Source organism: Loxodonta africana, chromosome 18 (genome assembly GCF_030014295.1).
Source record: "Loxodonta africana isolate mLoxAfr1 chromosome 18, mLoxAfr1.hap2, whole genome shotgun sequence".
NCBI lineage: Eukaryota > Metazoa > Chordata > Mammalia > Proboscidea > Elephantidae > Loxodonta > Loxodonta africana.
The window spans coordinates 44069815-44089917 of NC_087359.1; the positions used below are offsets into that span (position 1 = coordinate 44069815).

General features: G+C 37.9%; 1 protein-coding gene across 5 annotated transcripts in view; it reads left to right on the forward strand.

Annotated features, from left to right (window-relative positions):
- The window catches only part of STXBP4 (syntaxin binding protein 4), a 200433-nt gene that overhangs the window by 1167 nt on the left and 179163 nt on the right, over window positions 1-20103 (forward strand). For all 5 annotated transcript variants that reach the window (XM_064271257.1, XM_023553563.2, XM_003414609.4 and 2 more), the window contains exon 2: window positions 19522-19597. The gene's annotated coding sequence lies outside the window, so the exon portion shown is untranslated. The remainder of the gene's footprint in view (window positions 1-19521; window positions 19598-20103) is intronic.

Sequence of the window (20103 nt, forward strand, 5' to 3'; positions counted from 1 at the left end):
CAAGTTGCTGGGGTTACAGCCCAGAACAAGTCAGACAAGATTACTTCTGTTACGGAGTGCACATTCAGGGACTCAGTATACTGAGGGACTCAGGAGATAGTAAGCAAGTAACAAATGCATAAATAAAGGAATTTCAGATAATCAGTGCAGTGAGGACAGTGAAATAGGATAATGTGATGGAGAGTGATGAAGGGAAGGGGTAGTAAAGTCTTTCTGAAGAAGTGACATTTGATGTTAGTCCCGAATGACGTTAAGGAGCTTACCTACGTAATTCCAGGCCATGCAAAGACCCAGAGACAGGAAAGAGTTGGGTGTGATTGAAGAACAAAAGAACAAAAAAGAGGCCAGTGTGTTCCTAGCATAGTGAGCAGGGAGGAAAGTGGTACGAAATGAGGTTAGAGCAAGTACGCAGGGCAAAATAATATAGAGCATTTTAGGCCATGTCCAAGGGTTGGATTTTATTCGGTAAGTAATGGGAAGCTCTTGGAGTGTTTTAAGCATGCAAGTAACATAATCTGATTCATATTTTTTTAAAAGATACTAGTAATTTGTGGAGAGTGGATTAAAGGGGAACAAGAATGGAAATAGAACAGGAGGCGATTGCAGTAGTCCAAGTGAGTGATGGTGGCCACCTTGAGTGAGTAATTGATTAACTTGTGCTCACAGGGCTGGAAACTTGTGGAGCCAGTAAAATCCAAGTCTCTTCTGAGTCCTTTCTCTTCTGGCACACTGTCTCTCAAAAGTTTCAACAGTCTGTGAAGCTACAGATTTATCTGTATTGGGTAATGGGAATGTTTGAAAATGTTTTTCATCCATATGTACCTTGGTTCTTGTTCCACATTGTCGTCTCCTCAGGACAAGACCTCTTTTGTATTTTAATTTTCTTACAGCTTAGATTCAAACCCTGTGTAAATGTTAATGTCACTGAAACTCCTAATACCTCTGCCTACTCTTTTTCTCCATGCAATCCTTCTGTGCAGCTCCATGTAGCAGTATAAATGTATTTTAGTAATGGTGTCTTTGTCTTGGACTCTTCATTTTATTTTACTTTTTTTGTAATTGCAAAATGTAACTATTCCATTCTAAGATGCAATAATTTGACAACAATCAGATGGTGTTGCTCGTTGTGGCTTTCTACTTTAATGAAAAAGAAGATATGCGTCGTATCTGGTCTTAAAATGATCATGTGAACTGACAATTCATGCTTATGAAGTACTTTTGAATGATAATTTGAATATTTTTGCTGATTCACTTGTATCAAATGTGCTATATAGAATGGAAACGCTGGTGGCGTAGTGGTTAAGAGCTGCGGCTGCTAACCAAAAGGTCGGCAGTTCAAATCCACCAGGTGCTCCATGGAAACTCTATGGGACAGTTCTACTCTGTCCTATAGGGTCGCTATGAGTTGGAATCTACTGGATGGCAATGGGTTTTTTTTTTTTTTAATGTGTAGAATAAAAGTATCATTTGGATCAGTCTCTAATTAACTCTTTATTTTGAAATAGTTTGCAAATTACTTAAAAGTTATAGCAGTACTACACAGACTTCCCACATATCCTTTACCCAGATTCTTCAATCCTTAACATTTCTGCACTGTTTAACAAAAATGATGCCCCAGAACTGTATAACCTTAACACTTAAGTGTATTTTTCCTAATTACAAGGACATTCTCTCCTTCTACAGTACAGCCATCAAAATCAGGAAGTTATCATTGATCCAGTATTACCATGTAATCCATGTACTTCATTCAGATGTCCCTTGTTTTTTCCCAGTGATTTCTATTTTAAGCCCAAAAGCCAATCCAATAATAAGTTTTGTCATTTTGTTCTTCAGTTTTCCTCAGTCTAGAACAATTCTTCCCTTGTCTTTCATGACTTTGACATTTTTGAAGAATACAGTCTAGTGGCTTGGTAGAAGGTCCTCCAATTTGGTTTATCTGATGTTTCCTCAGGATTTTTGCATCTTTGGGAAGAACGCCATAGAAGTGAAACTGTGCTCTTCTCAGTGAATCCTCTCAGGAGTCACATGAAGTCAATTTGTTCCATTACTGGTGATGTTGACTTTCATCACTTTGTTAAGATTGTGTGTGTCAGGCTTCTCTACTACAGTAAGACCTGCAAAGGTCAGAACCTGTGTAAGGCAGAAACCTGTCAGAGAAGGAAATCTCAAATATTTTCCACTAAAACAAGCGATAAATAGAAAAGTGATGAGACTGCACCTTGTCAAAGGCAGAAAACTTGCAAGACCCAGAAACACAAAGCAGTCCCGTTGAGTTCCTGCTTTCACAGGTTTTTCAGTATATACCAAACCTATTGCCATTGAGTCGATTCTGACTTAGAGCGATCCTATAGGACAGGGTAGAACTGCCTCAGAAGGCTTCCAAGGAGTGGCTGGTGGATTTGAACTGCACACCTTTTGGTTGGCAGCTGAACACTTAACCACTGCGCCACCAGGGCTCCTTCACTCTATAAGATTAATTAATAAATATGGTGTACTTATCAATTGTTAAGCAATTAATGTTTTGTGGGGAGATGCTTTAAGACTGTAAATATTCTGTGCCTCACTAAACTTTCTCCTACCTATCAGATTTAGGATCCGTTGATGATTTTTGTCTGAATCATTTATCACTATGGATGCCAAATGGTGATTTTCTAATTTCATCACTCCTTCTAGATTTATTAGTTGGCGTTCAACCATAACAGAGAGCATCCCCTTTTCCTCCATATATTTTTACTTTTTCATTTATTTACATCAGTATGTACTCATGGATTCCTATTTTCGTAAAGGGTTACAATTTATTGCTATCTTTTTAAGTTCTGATCTCAAATTTTCCCAGAGTTGGTCAGTAGAAGCCCCTTTAAAGTTGTTTCTTGTGTCCTTCTGACATGTTCTCGTTATTCGTTGATGACACATTTACTTTCTGATGCAAGATGTTCCAGGCTTATCTTGTATTTTCCTGACCTAGCCCTGGAGTCAGTCATTTCCGTAAGGAGTTTTAGTTCCTTTTAGTGAAGGAGGGTATTTAGAAACAAATCCTAGGTGCTAGCAGCGCCCACTGCTATTGGAGGTGCTCTTTGTGGCTTTCTGTTTTAATGAAAGAACTGGGAAATGTAAGTACGTAAACAAATGTATGTGTGTCTGTGGGTCCAGTAGTGAGAAACCTGGCTACCATTAACTTCAATGTATACACTTATTTTTTCAGTTTCCCCACATGTAACCAAACTACCGAGGCTGAAAGTTTGGTCCCAGACATGTGAGCCCATCCCTGACTGGCATGCCAGCCCAAAACTGGGCACCAGATCTGCATCCCTTCTCTCTCTCCTGACCGTCCTGTGGGCACCAGACAAAAGCTCAGCAGGCCAAAAGGAAAAGGGGAAAAGGAAAGGGGAGAATCTAGTTAGGAAGCTTGACTCCATTCATGTAGAAGGAGTAAAGGAAGGAACAGCCAGCTTAGGAAGTTTGGACCCAGACACATAGGCCCTCTGCCTACTGCCTTTCCAGGCTCTGCAGTTGAAGGAGAAGAGACTAATCTCTTAACTTTACTAATGAGGAAACAGGCTTGGAAGGATGAAATAACTTGCCAAAGCTCCTTCAGTTGGGTAGTGGCAGACCTGGAGCTCAAGCTTGAATTTTCCTGACTCCTTGCTTCTTACTATTTTTACTGCAACTTGTAGAAAGCAACCTTGCGATGGACAACAGACAACAAAGCGGCAACTTGATCCTTAATATTAGGGGATTTTTTTTTTTTTCCTGCTTCAGTTAAAATCATTATGTGGGTAGATACCTATCTGTAAGATGTTCATTTCAAAATTGTTTATTTCAAAGTTAGAAAAACATTATGTATTCAAAGTTAGAGAAAATAGCCCAGGCAGAGTTGGAACTTAAGATTGGGATCACAGACCAAGGTTAGATCTGATTCTCGTGCTAGTAATAGGCCTTTCAATGGATATGGGTAAATAATAATGTAAGATTGGGAGATGCTGAAATATGGTATTTTTTTCTCTAGAGATTTAAATTGATGAATAGCTCTAGACAGCAATTCCTGTGAGTTTGTGTTTGACCGTGATTGGAATGGGAGAACCTCAGGGCAAGGCTAGTACAATCCTGTTCTGTAGGTGGAGATGCTGATTACACACTTAAAGTATCAACAGCTGGTCTGACATTTCATACATGGTGCCTTTACTTTTTAATTTTTGGCACCTTTATTTTTTTTTTTTTTTATCATTTCTTGGCAGTAAATAATTAAACCTTATGAACTTTTTTAAGCTAGCTATCATCATGTCCAGTTTACGTATTTTTGCTGGGAATGGCAAATAGTCTAGAATAGTGTGAACATCTGAAGTTTGAGATGGTCTGGTGGGAGATCATATTAGAAAGTACATTGAAGACAATTTTTGCCAAATTGGATCCTTCATGGCACAGTGGTTAAAAGCTCAGGCTGCTAACCCAAAGGTTGGCAGTTCGAAACCACCACCCGCTCTTTGGAAACCCTATGGAGTAGTTCTGCTCTGTCCTGTAGGGTCACTATGAGTCAGAATTGATGGCAGTGGGTTTGGTGGTTTTTTTTTTTTTTTTTTTGGTTATGGCAAGTTAGGGAATTTGGGCATTTCTCCTATAGATAAAAGGAAGATTTAAAGATTTTTAAGTAGTGGGTAAGTATCATGTTCAGATCTGTGTTTGAGAAAGGTAACTGGTAGCAATAACATGGAGGACAGAGTGGAACGGGAAGAGGTTGGAGGCAGAAGGGTGGGTTAAGAAACTTACAGGACTTCAGGTGAATTAGAAGAGGGTCTGAATTCAGGCAGTGGGAATGGAGAAGAAAGAATGATTAATTGGTGAAACATTTGGAAGAAAGAATACATAGGACCTAGTTCCTTGTGTTTTTGTCCAACATTTTAATAGACTAGATGAGCAATTTGGCCTGTTCATCATATATGTTTCCACTGCTGAGTGTCAGGATAGTAGTTTACTTGATATTTTTTGAGCATGGTTGGCTCTACATTATTGAGTATGTAGGCATAATACCATCATGATTAATCACTGAATTTTATAAATTTCATGAAACTGTGACATTTAGGATTGGCCCATAGCCTAGGGACAAATGAATGAGCTGTTGTAAAAGAATACTAGCAAAAAAAAAGAAAATATGTCTTTGTTCTTAGGGACTTTTGGTCATATGTCCTTTTGTGGGTCTAAATATCTGCTGTCATTGTATATTTAATGTTTTTTCTCCTTGCTTACAGTAACCAGTGGGGTTTGCATTTTGTGACTGTTGTCAGTTTTTCTTGATCACATCACTGTAGGATCTAGGAACCAAATTTAAATGAAGTATGTTTTGTAAGAAGGGGAGAAAATGTATGCATAGAAAACTCCTGTGACTTACGGTTCTCTCTCCAGCAGTTATGCTTATTTACTGTTTAATGTGGCTCAAACTGGGTGATGGAATTTTGACTAGACATCACCACAGCCCCTTGTTTTGTCCCAGGAAAGGGCATGGAAAGGATCAGAATATCTCCCTTTTTGAAGCAGCTTTCTGGTATTTCCCATAGAGTTGGGCTGTGTGTTACAGGCAAATGCTATGTGGCCACCCCCAAGACAAATGAGCAGCATTCCTGGACTGCTTAGATTTTTAAAGAAAAAAAATGCACTAGCTAAGGGAATATTGCTTTTGGGTACAGAACAAAGGATACAGTAAAATAATAAAATAGCCCTTCAACTAATCTTTTATCTCCTGGTTTCCTGAGACTTTCATGTTATTTTAAAAGGATCAGTTAAGTCAAGTCTAGCCCAGTGAGGGGAGTCATTCCTGATTTTGTCAATGTTGTTAAACAGCCCTGTTGTAGTTTGTTGTTAAAAAAAATAAAAAATTATTATTTTTTTTTTGTTACCTGCCTTCAATTCATTATGACCACATGCACAATGAGATCAGACATGGGAGTTATATTTTTTAAAAAACCCATTGCTGTCAAGTCGATTAGTAAATAAAATGCTGTCTTGAAGAATCCCTCCTGTGATAAGGTCTAGCAACAAGTTCCATGGTTTTCTAAATGCTCTCTTGCTTTTTTTTTTTTTTTTTGGTCTCTTAAAGTATACTACTTGTCTCTTCAAGTGTAATACCGAATCTATAGGCCAAACTTCACAACAAGAAATGTTTACATTTTTCGAAGAGAAACCAGATAACTGGGAGCTCCTAAAAATCAAACACCTATGCTCATCTAAAGACTTCACCAAAAGAGTAAAAAGACCACCTACAGACTGGGAAAAAATTTTCAGCTATGACATCTCTGACCAGCGCCTGATCTCTAAAATCTATATAATTCTGTCAAAACTCAACCACAAAAAGACAAACAACCCAATCAAGAAGTGGGCAAAGGATATGAACACACACTTCACTAAAGAAGATATTCAGGCAGCTAACAGATACATGAGAAAATGCTCTCGATCATTAGCCATTAGAGAAATGCAAATTAAAACCACGATGAGATTCCATCTCACTCCAACAAGGCTGGCATTAATCCAAAAAACACAAAACAATAAATGTTGGAGAGGCTGTGGAGAGATTGGAACTCTTATACACTGCTGGTGGGAATGTAAAATGGTACAACCACTTTGGAAATCTATCTGGCGTTATCTTAAACAGTTAGAAATAGAACTACCATACAACCCAGAAATCCCACTCCTCGGAATATACCCTAGAGAAATAAGAGCCTTCACACAAACAGATATATGCACACCCATGTTTATTGCAGCACTGTTTACAATAGCAAAAAGCTAGAAGCAACCAAGGTGTCCATCAACGGATGAATGGTTAAATAAATTGTGGTATATTCACACAATGGAATACTATGCATCGATAAAGAACAGTGACGAATCTGTGAAACATTTCATAACATGGAGGAACCTGGAAGGCATTATGCTGAGCGAAATTAGAGGCAAAAGGACAAATATTGTATAAGACCACTATTATAAGATCTTGAGAAATAGTATAAACTGAGAAGAACACATTCTTTTGTGGTTACGAGGGGGGGAGGGAGGGAGGGTGGGAGAGGGTTATTTACTGATTAGTTAGTAGATAAGAACTACTTTAGGTGAAGGGAAGGACAATACTCAATACACAGAAGGTCAGCTCAAATGGACTGGACCAAAAGCAAAGAAGTTTCCGGGATAAACTAAATGCTTCAAAGGTCAGCGAAGCAAGGGCGGGGGTTTGGGGACTATGGCTTAAGGGGACTTCTAAGTCAATTGGCAAAATAATACTATTATGAAAACATTCTGCATCCTACTTTGAAATGTGGCGTCTGGGGTCTTAAATGCTAACAAGCGGCCATCTAAGATGCATCAGTTGGTCTCAACCCACCTGGATCAAAGGAGAATGAAGAACACCAAGATCACATGACAACTATGAGCCCAGGAGACAGAAAGGGCCACATGAACCAGAGACTTACATCATCCTGAGACCAGAAGAACTAGATGGTGTCCAGCCACAACCGATGACTGCCCTGACAGGGAGCACAACAGAGAACCCCTGAGGGAGCAGGAGATCAGTGGGTTGCAGACCCCAAATTCTCATAAAAAGACCAGACTTAATGGTCTGACTGAGACTAGAAGAATCCCGGTGGTCATGGTCCCCAAACCTTCTGTTGGCCCAGGACAGGAACCATTCCGGAAGACAACTCATCAGACATGGAAGGGATTGGACAATGGGTTGGAGAGAGATGCTGATGAAGAGTGAGCTACTTGTATCAGGTGGACACTTGAGACTGTGTTGGCATCTCCTGTCTGGAGGGGAGATGGTAGGGTAGAGAGGGTTAGAAACTGGCAAAATTGTTACGAAAGGAGAGACTGGAAGGGCTGACTCATTAGGGGGAGAGTAAGTGGGAGTATGGAGTAAGGTGTGTATAAGCTTATATGTGACAGACTGACTTGATTTGTAAATGTTCACTTAAAGCTCAATAAAAATTATTAAAAAAAAATGTTTACATTTTTAATGTTAGCTGAAGTGAGTCAATAAATGGTAGGAGTTTCTAACTTGTTAGTTACAGAATCCAGGCAGATTATTTATTGGGTAGCTAGCACCATCGTGGACTCCTTCTCTCTTGAAATGATTTTAAAGTAAAATTTCACTACACAAGTGCCTTTCTCCTCCCCTCCAGGTCTTCCCACATGTTCTGACTGCCGGCCACCCTTATCCCATTTGTGGACCAGACTGATCTTATAGGTTCAATTTAAGGAAAATCCTTGTCTCAAAAAACATTGAGAGATATTGTGATTTTCCACTTGTAGAGTCAGAAAAGAACCTTTAAAGATAATTTTATAGACGATCTCTTTGTTTTACATATGAAGAAACTGGGATGCAGAGGAGTTTCAAGTGGCTGCTCGAAGTCATGTGGCCAGTTGGCAGCAGACATGGACTCGAACTCAGATCTTGACTTCTAGATAAGCACTTTTCCCAATGCAATGAACTTATTAATGGAAAACCAGTGGCAAGAACAATTTCATGGTGTTTTTTTTAAACAGACTTTAGAGGATATGGATTCTCTACTACTTTATCTTTCAGAAGAAATCAATATTAAACACTGTTTCTACTATAAGTCTCTCAGCTATTAGTCTTTTTAAATTGTAGCAGAAAAAACGTATTTTATATATTTTTACTGCCTGTACCTTTACTTACAAAGGAGTAGTTATAAGAATTATATAAAGTACATAGCCAGCTTAAAAAAGGCAAACACCACCAGATTAATGTATTTTTTCTTTCATCTTGCAAAATTTGTTGTACTTTGGCAAATGGAGGTGAAAGAGAATGACATAAAGGGAAAGTGACTTTAAAGGAGACATAACTAGGAGAGCTCATTTTAAATACTAGATGCCAAGAAGGAACAGCCAAACCTGATACCTATTTCTTATATTTTTCCTCTTTAGAAAATAATATGCCCAATTAGTGTAATACTCTTTATGAAACATTCGGAAAATGCAGACTAATTTAAAGAAAACTAATAGTAATTCAAACTGCCACTTATTATTACTGTTTCATTTTAGTTTATGTATTTTCTTAACTGCAATTTTAAAAGATGAGGTCATTCTGTACCTTCTGTTTTGGAGCCTGCTGTTGTTTTTCACCTTATATTGGGGACTTCTTTCCAAATCAACAAATGTGAAGTGATATAGATGGACATGATCCTTTTTGATGACTACAGAGTATTACAGTATGTAGATATACTGTAAATTATTTAACCAACTATCATTTTTTCATAGATTGTTTCTTAATATTTGCTGTGAGTATTTAGATTGTTTCTAATGTTTTGCCATTATTAACTATGCTGTGATGGAATTCATGAACTAACAAATACTTTCTGTGCTGGTTGTGTCACTTTTTGCCAACCAAAGAGTATTAAAAAGACCTAGTGTCTTGCCTTTGGTAGACAAGCCCTGGATTTGAATTTCCTATTATTAGTGATATCCTATATCCCTAATTAAAATGTTTTACTCTCTCACTTTTTTAAACCTTTTTTCTTTATCGTTCAATTATTTGCTAAATGTGCAGAATTTTTGCTTTTGAGGAATATTTCTAAGTGCTGCAGTCTGTACTTAGCTACCTTTGTTAGACTCTTCTAACCTCAATTAAATGTCTCTGTTTGAACATAAAATCATGAGGGTACCCTATATATCCTTACTGTTCTAGCTGGAATCTGGTTACTTTATGTAGTGTGTGAACCTGAAAATTCAACTAAGGCTCTCCTTTTTGGCCCTTGGAAAAGATAACAGCATACTGTCCTTAAAAAAAAAAAAAAAAAACTTTAAAGCCGCCTTGAGCTTCTTTCTTTTCTTTTGTTCTCTCTCTAATAACAAGCATAAGCTCCCACACCCAGTAAGAACTAAAGTCCCCAGTTACTTGATCATGATAAACTGGTGGACCTTCAAGGACATCTGGATGTATATTAGGGCAATAGCTTCTGACAAAGTACCTTTCGCATGAGCTTTTTATTTATTGTTATTAATGCCCTCATTTACCTTAATACCACATGGTAGCTTGCTATCAAGTCAACAAACCTTTTCTTCACTGTTACCACACCTGTCCTTCCCCTTTCCACTGGCGAAATAACTAGAACACCTTGGAATCCTTTGACCCACACAGCTTCTTGTTAAGTTTTTTGAAGTAGGTGTAAAAGTCCTTTGGCAAGAGAGGATAGGAATTAACTGCTTACTTACTAAGCTTTTATGAGTCTTATGATCTTTGCAGTCATAGCTCAAGAAATCTTCTAATTAATTGATTTTTATAAGCAAGATGTGTATCTGTGTGTTTGTGTATATATGTGTGTATGTTGTTAAAGTGTTGAATAAGATGCACTTGGATATAAACCAACATATTGCAACTATACAGTTTTCAACAAAAATGTAACATATAAATTGTGCCTGTTTTCCCTCCAACTGGTTTATTAGTAACATTTCAAAATAAAGACATAAGGAGATTATTTTTTATATGGTAGAACACTTAACGACTTTCCAACAACAGTTTTTATCAACAACAACAAAAAAGGATAAAATACCTAGAAATAAATAAGAAATGTGTAAGACCCACATGAGAGCAACTTTAAGACACTATAGAAGAAACAGAACAACCAAAATGGAAATAATGAGAATACTCACACATCGTGAAGAATGTAACCAATGTCACTGAGTAACTTGTGTAAAAACTGTTGAATGGGAACCTAAACTGCTGTGTAAACCTTCACCAAAACACAATAAAATATTTTAAAAAAAAAACATTGAAGGTCACAAAAGAAGACTTGAACAAATGGAAAGACATACCAGGTTCTTAGACAGGAAGATTCAACATTATGAACCTAGACATCAATACTTCTTCAATTAATTTGTAAACTTAACATGATTCCCCAACAAATTTTTTTTTTTTTACACAAGATAAGGGGATTCTGAAGCTAATGTATAAAAATAAACAACTGAAAATAGCCAGGGAAACTTTGTGAAAAGAAAAAAAAAAAAAAGCAATAAGGGGGTACTGGTCTTACCAAATATTAAAAACGTATAAAGCCTCAATAATTAAAATATAATGATATTGGTGCATGAATAAATAGACTGGTAAATGGGCCAGAATAAAAAGTACAAAAGCAGACCCAAATACTTCTGGAATTTGGTATATAATAAAGGTCACATCTCCTATTATTGGAGTAAAGATGGATTATTTAATAAATGTGATTGAAACAATTAGGTGATCTCATTGGGAGAAAAAATAAGTTGAATCTATACTTTGTACTGTACATTAAAATGGTTTCTAAATGAATCTAAGATTTTTAAATTAAACTATAAAAGTACTAGAAGACAACATGAGAGATCTTTATAGCTTTGGAGTGGAGAAGGACTTTCTAATTTGACTTAAATTCCAGAAGAATGAAAGATTAATAAATTTAACTACAAACTCCAGTGTAACAAAAAATCCATAAGCAAGAACTAAAGGAGTTAAAAATATTTGTAATTCATAGTGCAGACAGAGGGATAATCACCCTAGTATTTAAGAACTCCTAGAAAGTGGAGAGAAAAAAAATAACAGCACTGTTTATCAGAGCAAAAAGTTGGAAACAATTCAAATGAATATCAATAAAGGAATAAATAAATTATACATTCATAAAAAGGAATACTGTGCAGTTGTAAAAAAAAAAAAACGAGAAAGCTGTGTAAAAATATGGAAAGAGTTCCAAACTATATATGTAGCAAGTGATGGGGGGCGGGGCCTGTACAACAGCACATGTCCTATGCAGGGCCTACTGTGTACCCCAGAGAACCAGTTCATGTCATTGTCTGTGTGACCAATACCCTCGGGAACTGTACAGTGCAGAGCTGTACAACGAGATGCTTTGTGCCTGATTGTGTGCTGCCTCTGAAAAAAACAAACATCAGGGGATCAAAATATTTACTCATGTACATTTATATCTGTATAACTAGAAGGATAAATAAGACTAAAACAGTGAATACTTAAGTGTGTGGAAGTGGTGTAGGGGTGGATAGGATGTATGTATGTGTGTATATATATGTGTGTGTGTGTTTGGAGCATTGGAATGTATTAGCTATTCAAAAAAAATAAATTGTATTGCATTATGGTAATTTCATCAAGTTAAGATAATTTTTGTCAGAAGATTTTTTATCGTTTTTCCTTTTCGTTTCTCTATTTTTGGTGTAGTAAAAAGAACTAGTTTTAGGAAGCATTGAATGTCATGACTCTGAAAATATAAATTACTAGCTCTGCTACTCAAACATATGCATGATGGGCAGGTTTTTTATCTGATCAAATTTCTAATTAGATGGATAAAAACTGGTTTAATAAGAACATAAGTAAAGAGATGAATATATAAAAACAAAGCCCTACTTTAAATTTTCTGGAGTAAATTCATCTTATAAAACAAGATTTTTCCCCAGTGTTCTTTCTCTGTATTTTGCTAACCTGTTTTCCTCTTAGGATTCACCAAACCAGAGAAACAATGTATTTTCTTTGAATGTGCGTATTTTTAGTAAAAGAACAAAATGTTTTCCTTTTGTGTCACTCATAAATAATATGAAGTCGTGTGTGTGTGTGTGTGTGTGTGTAACTTTACCAGAGCCCTGGTGATGAGGGCCTTGCTAACTTGTATAAAGAAGGGAGGAGTAGGAAACAGGCAAGACAGAGAGAAGGGAAAGACATTTTATGATCTTTGAGGATATGCAATGGATACCTTGGTCATTAAAAAAAAAAGAAAACCGTCACGTTCAGATAGCTGAGATTAAACCCATTCCTGTTATTGAATAAAGCTTAATCAGTAGGGTCGTCTTTATGTAAGAGAGACATCATATTACTATTGCTAACACTCTCCTACTTTTTTGGAGAATGAAGTTTTTTATACATAACTTAATTTCTCAGCATGCTGTAGTAGAAAAAACTTGAGTATGGAGCCAGGCAGAACTGAATTCAAATTTCACCTCACCACCTTTTAGCTTCGTGGTCATGGACAAGTCACATAGCTTCTCTATGACTTGGTATTCTTTTATGTAAAATTGAGTTAATAATACCTGCCCTGTAAGGTTAAAATCCGTAACATAGTATTTGGCTGTATTAGTGTTCAATGATGGCTCCTCCATTTGGGTTACGTGGCCTTCCTTAGGGCTTCTCTGGCAGCCTGTGCATACGTCCTTCGTAGCACTTAACACCATCCTGATGTCTGTTCATTTGACTGGTTTTGGAGCTGGCTGTGCTTTTGATCTCATCTGCAGCACTTAGGACACTGCCAGACATTTTGATATTTTAAAATTATTTAAATACTTGAAAACAGAAATATATTTAAATGCCCTGTTACGTTTAACATTATATGGAGTCTATTGTAGTGATTTAATATGGATACATCCGTTTAACTTGGATATGTTCCATTACTTGGGGATGTAATTAGAACAAGTCAGCAGTAGATGCGGACCTTACTTTGGTACCCTGAGAAGAAAGCCTGCTCAATTCTTCAGACCTTACTAAATACTCACTGCAACCTTTTGAGCTAGGTATTACTCTTCCCATCTTAATATGAGGAGATGCCAAGAAGTTAGATAACTTTTCTAAGTCCATATAGCTGGAATGAGCGGTACTGCCATTTGAGCTCAGCTTTTGTTACTCATTCCCAGGGTATTTTCCACAATGTTAAAAAAAAAAAAAAAAACTCACTGCCATGGAGTCGATTACAACTCACACCAACCCTGTAGGCCAGAGTAGAACTGCCCCATAGCGTTTCCCAGGCTGTAAATCTTCATGGAAGCAGACTGCCACACATCTTTCTCCTGTAGACAGCAGGTTGATTCAAACCGCAGACCTTTTGGTTATCAGCCTAGCCCTTTAACCGCTGCACCACCAGAGCTCGTCAGTGTTAAATAAATAACGTTTGAAATACTTAGCACAATATCTGGCACATAGTGCCAATAAATGGTAGTTGCTATTATTATTGTTATATCAGATTTCCTCCCGTGAGGTTTGAGAATCTCCCCATGCATGTATTGTTGTTGTTCTTAGGCGCCATCGGGTCAGTTCCGACTCATAGCAACCATAAGTACAACAGAACGAAACACTGCCCGGTCCTGCGTCACCTTCATGGTCGTTGTTATGCTGGAGCCTGTTGTTGCAGCCACTGTGTCAATCCATCTTTTTGAGGGTCTTCGTCTTTTTCACTGACCCTCTACTTTCCTAAGCATAATGTCCTTCTCCAGGGCCTGGTCCCTCCTCATAACCTGCCCAAAGTATGTGAGACGAAGTCTCGCCGTCCTTGCTTCTAAGAAGCACTCTGGCTGTACTTCTTCCAAGACAGATTTGTTCGTTCTTCTGGCGGTTCATGGTATATTCAATATTCTTTGCCAACACCATAATTCAAAGGTATAAATTCTACTTCGGTCTTCCTTATTCGTTGTCCAGCTTTTGCGTGCGTATGAGGTGAGTGAAAACACCATGGCTTAGATCAGGCACATCATACTCCTCAAAGTGACATCTTTGCTTTTTGACACTTTAAAGAAGTCTTCTGTAGCGGATTTGCCCAATGAAATGTGTCATTTAATTTCTTGACTGCAGCTTCCATGGGTGACTAAAGCAATCTATAATGAACTTAACGAAACTTACTTTTATAGTTGAACTCTCTCCCATGACTACATCAATCTGTGGACAACTGCAGTGGCTCTTGACTCCTAGTCACTACCTAGCCAAAGCCGTAGGATTTTTTTTTTTTTTAATCATTTTTATTGTGCTTTAAGTGAAAGTTTACAAATCAAGTCAGTCTCTCACATATAAACTTATATACACCTTACTACATACTCCCATTTACTCTCCCCCTAATGAGTCAGCCCGCTCCCTTCTTCCAGTCTCTCCTTTCATGACCGTTTTGCCAGTTTCTAACCCCCTCTACCTTCCCATCTCCCCTCTAGACAGGAGATGCCAACACAGTCTCAAGTGTCCACCTGATACAAGTAGCACACTCCTCATCAGCATCTCTCTCCAACCCCCAACCCATTGTCCAGTGCAATCCATATATGATGAGTTGTCTTCAGGAATCGTTCCTGTCCTGGGCCAGCAGAAGGTTTGGGGACCATGAGCACCGGGATTCTTCTAGTCTCAGTCAGACTATTAAGTCTGGTCTTTTTATGAGAATTTGGGGTCTGCATCCCACTGTTCTCCTGTATCCTCAGGGGTTCTCTGTTGTGCTCCCTGTCAGGGCAGTCATCAGTTGTGGCCAGGCACCATCTAGTTCTTCTGGTCTTAGGATGATGTAAGTCTCTAGTTCACGTGACTCTTTCTGTCTCTTGGACTCATAATTATCTTGTGACTTGGTGTTCTTCATTCTCCTTTGATCCAGGTGGGTTGAGACCAATTGATGCATCTTAGATGGCCGCTTGTCAGCATTTAAGACCCCAGATGCCACACTTCAAAGTGAGATGCAGAATGTTTTCTTAATAGAATTTATTTTGCCAATTGACTTAGATGTCCCCTGAAGCCATAGTCCCCAAACCCCCGCCCTTGGTCTGCTGACCTTCGAAGCATTCAGTTTATTCAGGAAACTTCTTTGCTTTTGGTCCAGTCCAGTTGAGCTGACCTTCCCTGTATTGAGTATTATCCTTCCCTTCACCTAAAGTAGTTCTTATCTACTATCTAATCAGTAAATAACCCTCTCCCACTCTCCATCCCCCCTCTCATAACCACAAAAGAATGTGTTCTTCTCAGTTTAAACTATTTCTCAAGATCTTATAATAGTGGTCTTATACAATATTTGTCCTTTTGCCTCTGACTAATTTCACTCAGCATAATGCCTTCCAAGTTCCTCCATGTTATGAAATGTTTCACAGATTCATCACTGTTCTTTATTGATGTGTAGTATTCCATTGTGTGAATATACCATAATTTATTTATCCATTCATCTGTTGATGGACACCTTGGTTGCTTCCAGCTTTTTGCTATTGTAAACAGTGCTGCAATAAACATGGGTATGCATATATCTGTTCATGTAAAGGCTCTTATTTCTCTAGGATATATTCTGAGGAGTGGGATTTCTAGGCTGTATGGTAGTTCTATTTCCAACTTTTTAAGGAAATGCCAGATAGATTTCCAAACTGGTTGTACCATTTTACATTCCCACCAGCAGTGTATAAGAGTTCCAATCTCTCTGCAGCCTCTCCAACATTTATTATTTTGTGTTTTTTGGATTAATGCCAGCCTTGTTGGAGTGAGATGGAATCTCATCGTAGTTTTAATTTGCATTTCTCTAATAGCTAATGACCGAGAGCATTTTCTCATGTATCTGTTAGCTGCCTGAATATCTTCTTTAGTGAAGTGCATGTTCATATCCTTTGCCCAATTTTTAATTGAGTGTTTGTCTTTTTGTGGTTGAGTTTTAACAGAATCATATAGATTTTAGAGATCAGGCGCTGGTCAGAGATGTCATAGCTGAAAATTCTTTCCCAATCTATAGGTGGTCTTTTTACTCTTTTGGTGAAGTCTTTAGATGGGCGTAGGTGTTTGATTTTTAGGAGCTCCCAGTTACCTGGTTTCTCTTCGTCATTTTTGGTAATGTTTTGTATTCTGTTTATGCCTTGTATTAGGGCTCCTAATGTTGTCCCTATTTTTTCTTCCATGATCTTTATCGTTTTAGTCTTTATGTTTCGGTCCTTGATCCACTTGGAGTTAGTTTTTGTGCATAGTGTGAGGTATGGGTCCTGTTTCATTTTTTTGTAAATGGATATCCAGTTATGCCAGCATCATTTGTTAAAAAGACTATCTTTTCCCCAATTAACTGACACTGGGCCCTTGTCAAATATCAGCTGCTCATATGTGGATGGATTTATATCTGGGTACTCAATTCTGTTCCATTGGCCTATGTGCCTGTCGTTGTACCAGTACCAGGCTGTTTTGACTACTGTGGCTGTATAAAATGTTCTAAAATCAGGTAGCGTGAGACCTCCCACTTTCTTCTTCCTTTTCAGTAGTGCTTTACTTATCCAGCGCTTCTTTTCCTTCCGTATAAAGTTAGTGATTTGTTTCTCCATCACATTAAAAAATGTCATTGGAATTTGGATCGGAAGTGCATTGTATATATGGATGGCTTTTGGTAGAATAGACATTTTTATGATGTTAAGCCTTCCTATCCATGAGCAAGGTATGTTCTTCCACTTATGTAGGTCCCTTTTAGTTTCTTGCACTAGTACTTTGTAGTTTTCTTTGTATAGGTCTTTTACATCTTTGGGAAGATTTATTTCCAAGTATTTTATCTTCTTGGGGGCTACTGTGAATGGTATTGATTTGGTGATTTCCTCTTCGATGTTCTTTTTGTTGATGTAGAGGAATCCAAATGATTTTTGTATGTTTATCTTGTAACCTGAAACTCTGCCGAACTCTTCTATTAGTTTCAGTAGTTTTCTGGAGGATTCCTTAGGGTTTTCTGTGTATAAGATCATGTCATCTGGAAATAGAGATAATTTTACTTCTTCCTTGCCAATCTGGATGCCCTTTATTTCTTTGTCTAGCCTAATTGCTCTGGCTAGGACCTCTAGCACAATGTTGAATAAGAGTGGTGATAAAGGGCATCCTTGTCTGGTTCCCGTTCTCAAGGGAAATGCTTTCAGGCTCTCTCCAAAGCCCTAGGATTTTAAGCCTCGCTCTCAAGTTCTCTTTCTTTTCCCCATGGAGCAATGAGTAGCTTTCTTGCCTCATGGCCATTGGGCTTATGCTGCTGGCAGTGCCATTGTTGCTTGGTGGCTTCATTTCTCTGGCTGCTGTGGATCTGAATGGCTTCCACTGTTCCTGCTGCTTCCTGCTAGAGGGGCTATGAAAGTTGAAGTAGGTTTTTTTCCCCAAACCAGGGAATACAACTCTGCATTAGGCTCCCAAAAAGTTAGTTTGCTCGTTTTGCCAGAGTTCATTCAGTTTTCTTAGAGAAGAATCTATGATTTCATCTAATGCAGGGCTTGGAGAGGAGAAGGATTTATTACCCTGGTTTTAAGTTCTGTGTCTCATTTTGGCTTTCCCTAGAACTTTGGGTTTCTGAGTTTTCAACCTTCCTGGGATTCTGTTAAGACTGGTCTTCCTTCATCTCTCTCCACCTTTTCTTTTGCTATGAGTCAGTTACTCTTGTGCTGAAGTATTGATTGTCTCAGCTTCTCAGAGCTGTGCTTGTCACCTCTGTTTCAACACCCGTTTCTGTTTGTATACCATACAACTGTCATTTTCTACATGTTTGTGCACACTTAAGAATGACTAAAAAACACTCCCCTAGGCTTCAGCATCTTTAGTTCTCTTTTATAGATTATTACTCCGTCATCTATTTTTTGTTTTCCAGAAGTTTATTGAAAATTTTCGTCTGCTGATGGCTCTTCTCCCATTTGCTCTTTAACGTTATAAGTTTATACTGTTTGTAACACTTTACTCTCATAGTAGTGTGCTCTTGGGAGAGAAAGGAGATAAACTCCAAGGTCAAGTTGCCATTTTTAACTGCAAATCAGGTTTTTTAAAAAAGGTTTTTTTTTTAAGCTTTATTAACATATAATCGATGTGCAATAAACAGCACATATTTAACATGTATAGTTTGGTAAGTTTTGACATGTGTATCTACCTGTTAAACCATCACCACCATCAAGGTAATGAGCATATCCATCACCTCCAAAAGTTTCCTTGTGCCCCTATGTGCTGTATCCCCTATTCCCTTTCAGTCTCAAGGCAATCACTGGTCTGTGTCGTCTTAATTCATTTTGGAATTATCAACAAAGACAGAAGCCTTTGAAGGAGAGACATGTGGTGATAAAAAAAAGAGAGAGAGAAGAGTAGAGGAACTAACAGCTATTTAATTAATAACCATTAATTGTAACTTCTCTGTAGATATTTTGCTTACCAAATCACATTTAATCATTACAATAACCTTCTGAAGTAGGCGATATTATTCTACTCTTCCTATGAAGAAACTAAGGCTCAAATTGAAGCCCAGGTTTATCTGATCTTAAGGTCCCATACTCTAGGCTCCAAAGACTGGGTCTTAGCTGGTAAGACCACCACAGTTTCTCATTTATGTGGGAAAAGTACACAATCTCTCTGAGTAGCTTCATATCCTGAATAAAAGGGTTGTACTAAATGGTCCAAAGAACCCTAGTGGCACAATAGTTAAGTGCCTGGCTACTAACCGAAAGGTCAGCGATTCGAACCCACCAGCGGCTCTGTGGGAGAAAGATGTGGCAGTCTGCTTCCATAAAGATTTGCAGCCTTGAAACCCTATGAGGCAGTTCCACCCTGTCCTATAAAGTCACTATGTGTCAAAATTTGGCTCTATGGCATTGTGTTTGGTTGGTTTGGGGACTAAATGATCCTAATGTCTTTTTGAACTTTAAGTTTCTGTGCTTCATTCAGATTTTTTATCAGAGATGGTAAGCCTCTGCTTAAATATGATTTGTTTTAATTAAAAGAAACTCCATTATTCTCTTAATTTTCAACAGTGGAGTTTTATGAAACATTGAAATCATATTTTTTTCTTTTCATAGAAAGTGTCTAAGAAGCTCATGGAGTAATATGAGTCAGAGTAATACAGGATCTGCAGGGAGTCTCTCAAGATAGTAGGTGAGAAAATAAAAATTTCTGTTTTCTTCAAGTGTATTGTGTAGTTATTTTGCAAACATTCTGACTGTAAACTTCCTAGCCTTGTGCTTACAAGGAGCATTTCCCTCACTTTTTTATTATGTGATTTTTAAGGTTTTTAATGGTAGAAGGGGAACCCTGGTGGCGTAGTGGTTGAGAGCTACATCTGCTAACCAAAAGGTCAGCAGTTCAAATCCACCAGGTGCTCCTTGGAAACTCTGTGGGGCAGTTCTACTCTGTCCTATAGGATCGCTATGAGTTGGAACTGACTTGATGGCAATGGGTTTGGTTTTTTGTTTTTGAGGGGAGGGGGGTGGTTTAATGGTAGAAACCATTATAGTTACCTAAAGCTTAGCTGTATTTTTCAGTTCTGCCAGAGAATGCAGATTTTATATGTGTAAATATATATATGCACACATATGTTTGTATGTATACATGTAGATACATATACATGTGAAGGGAGGTGAGAGCTGTCTTCACACCTTTCA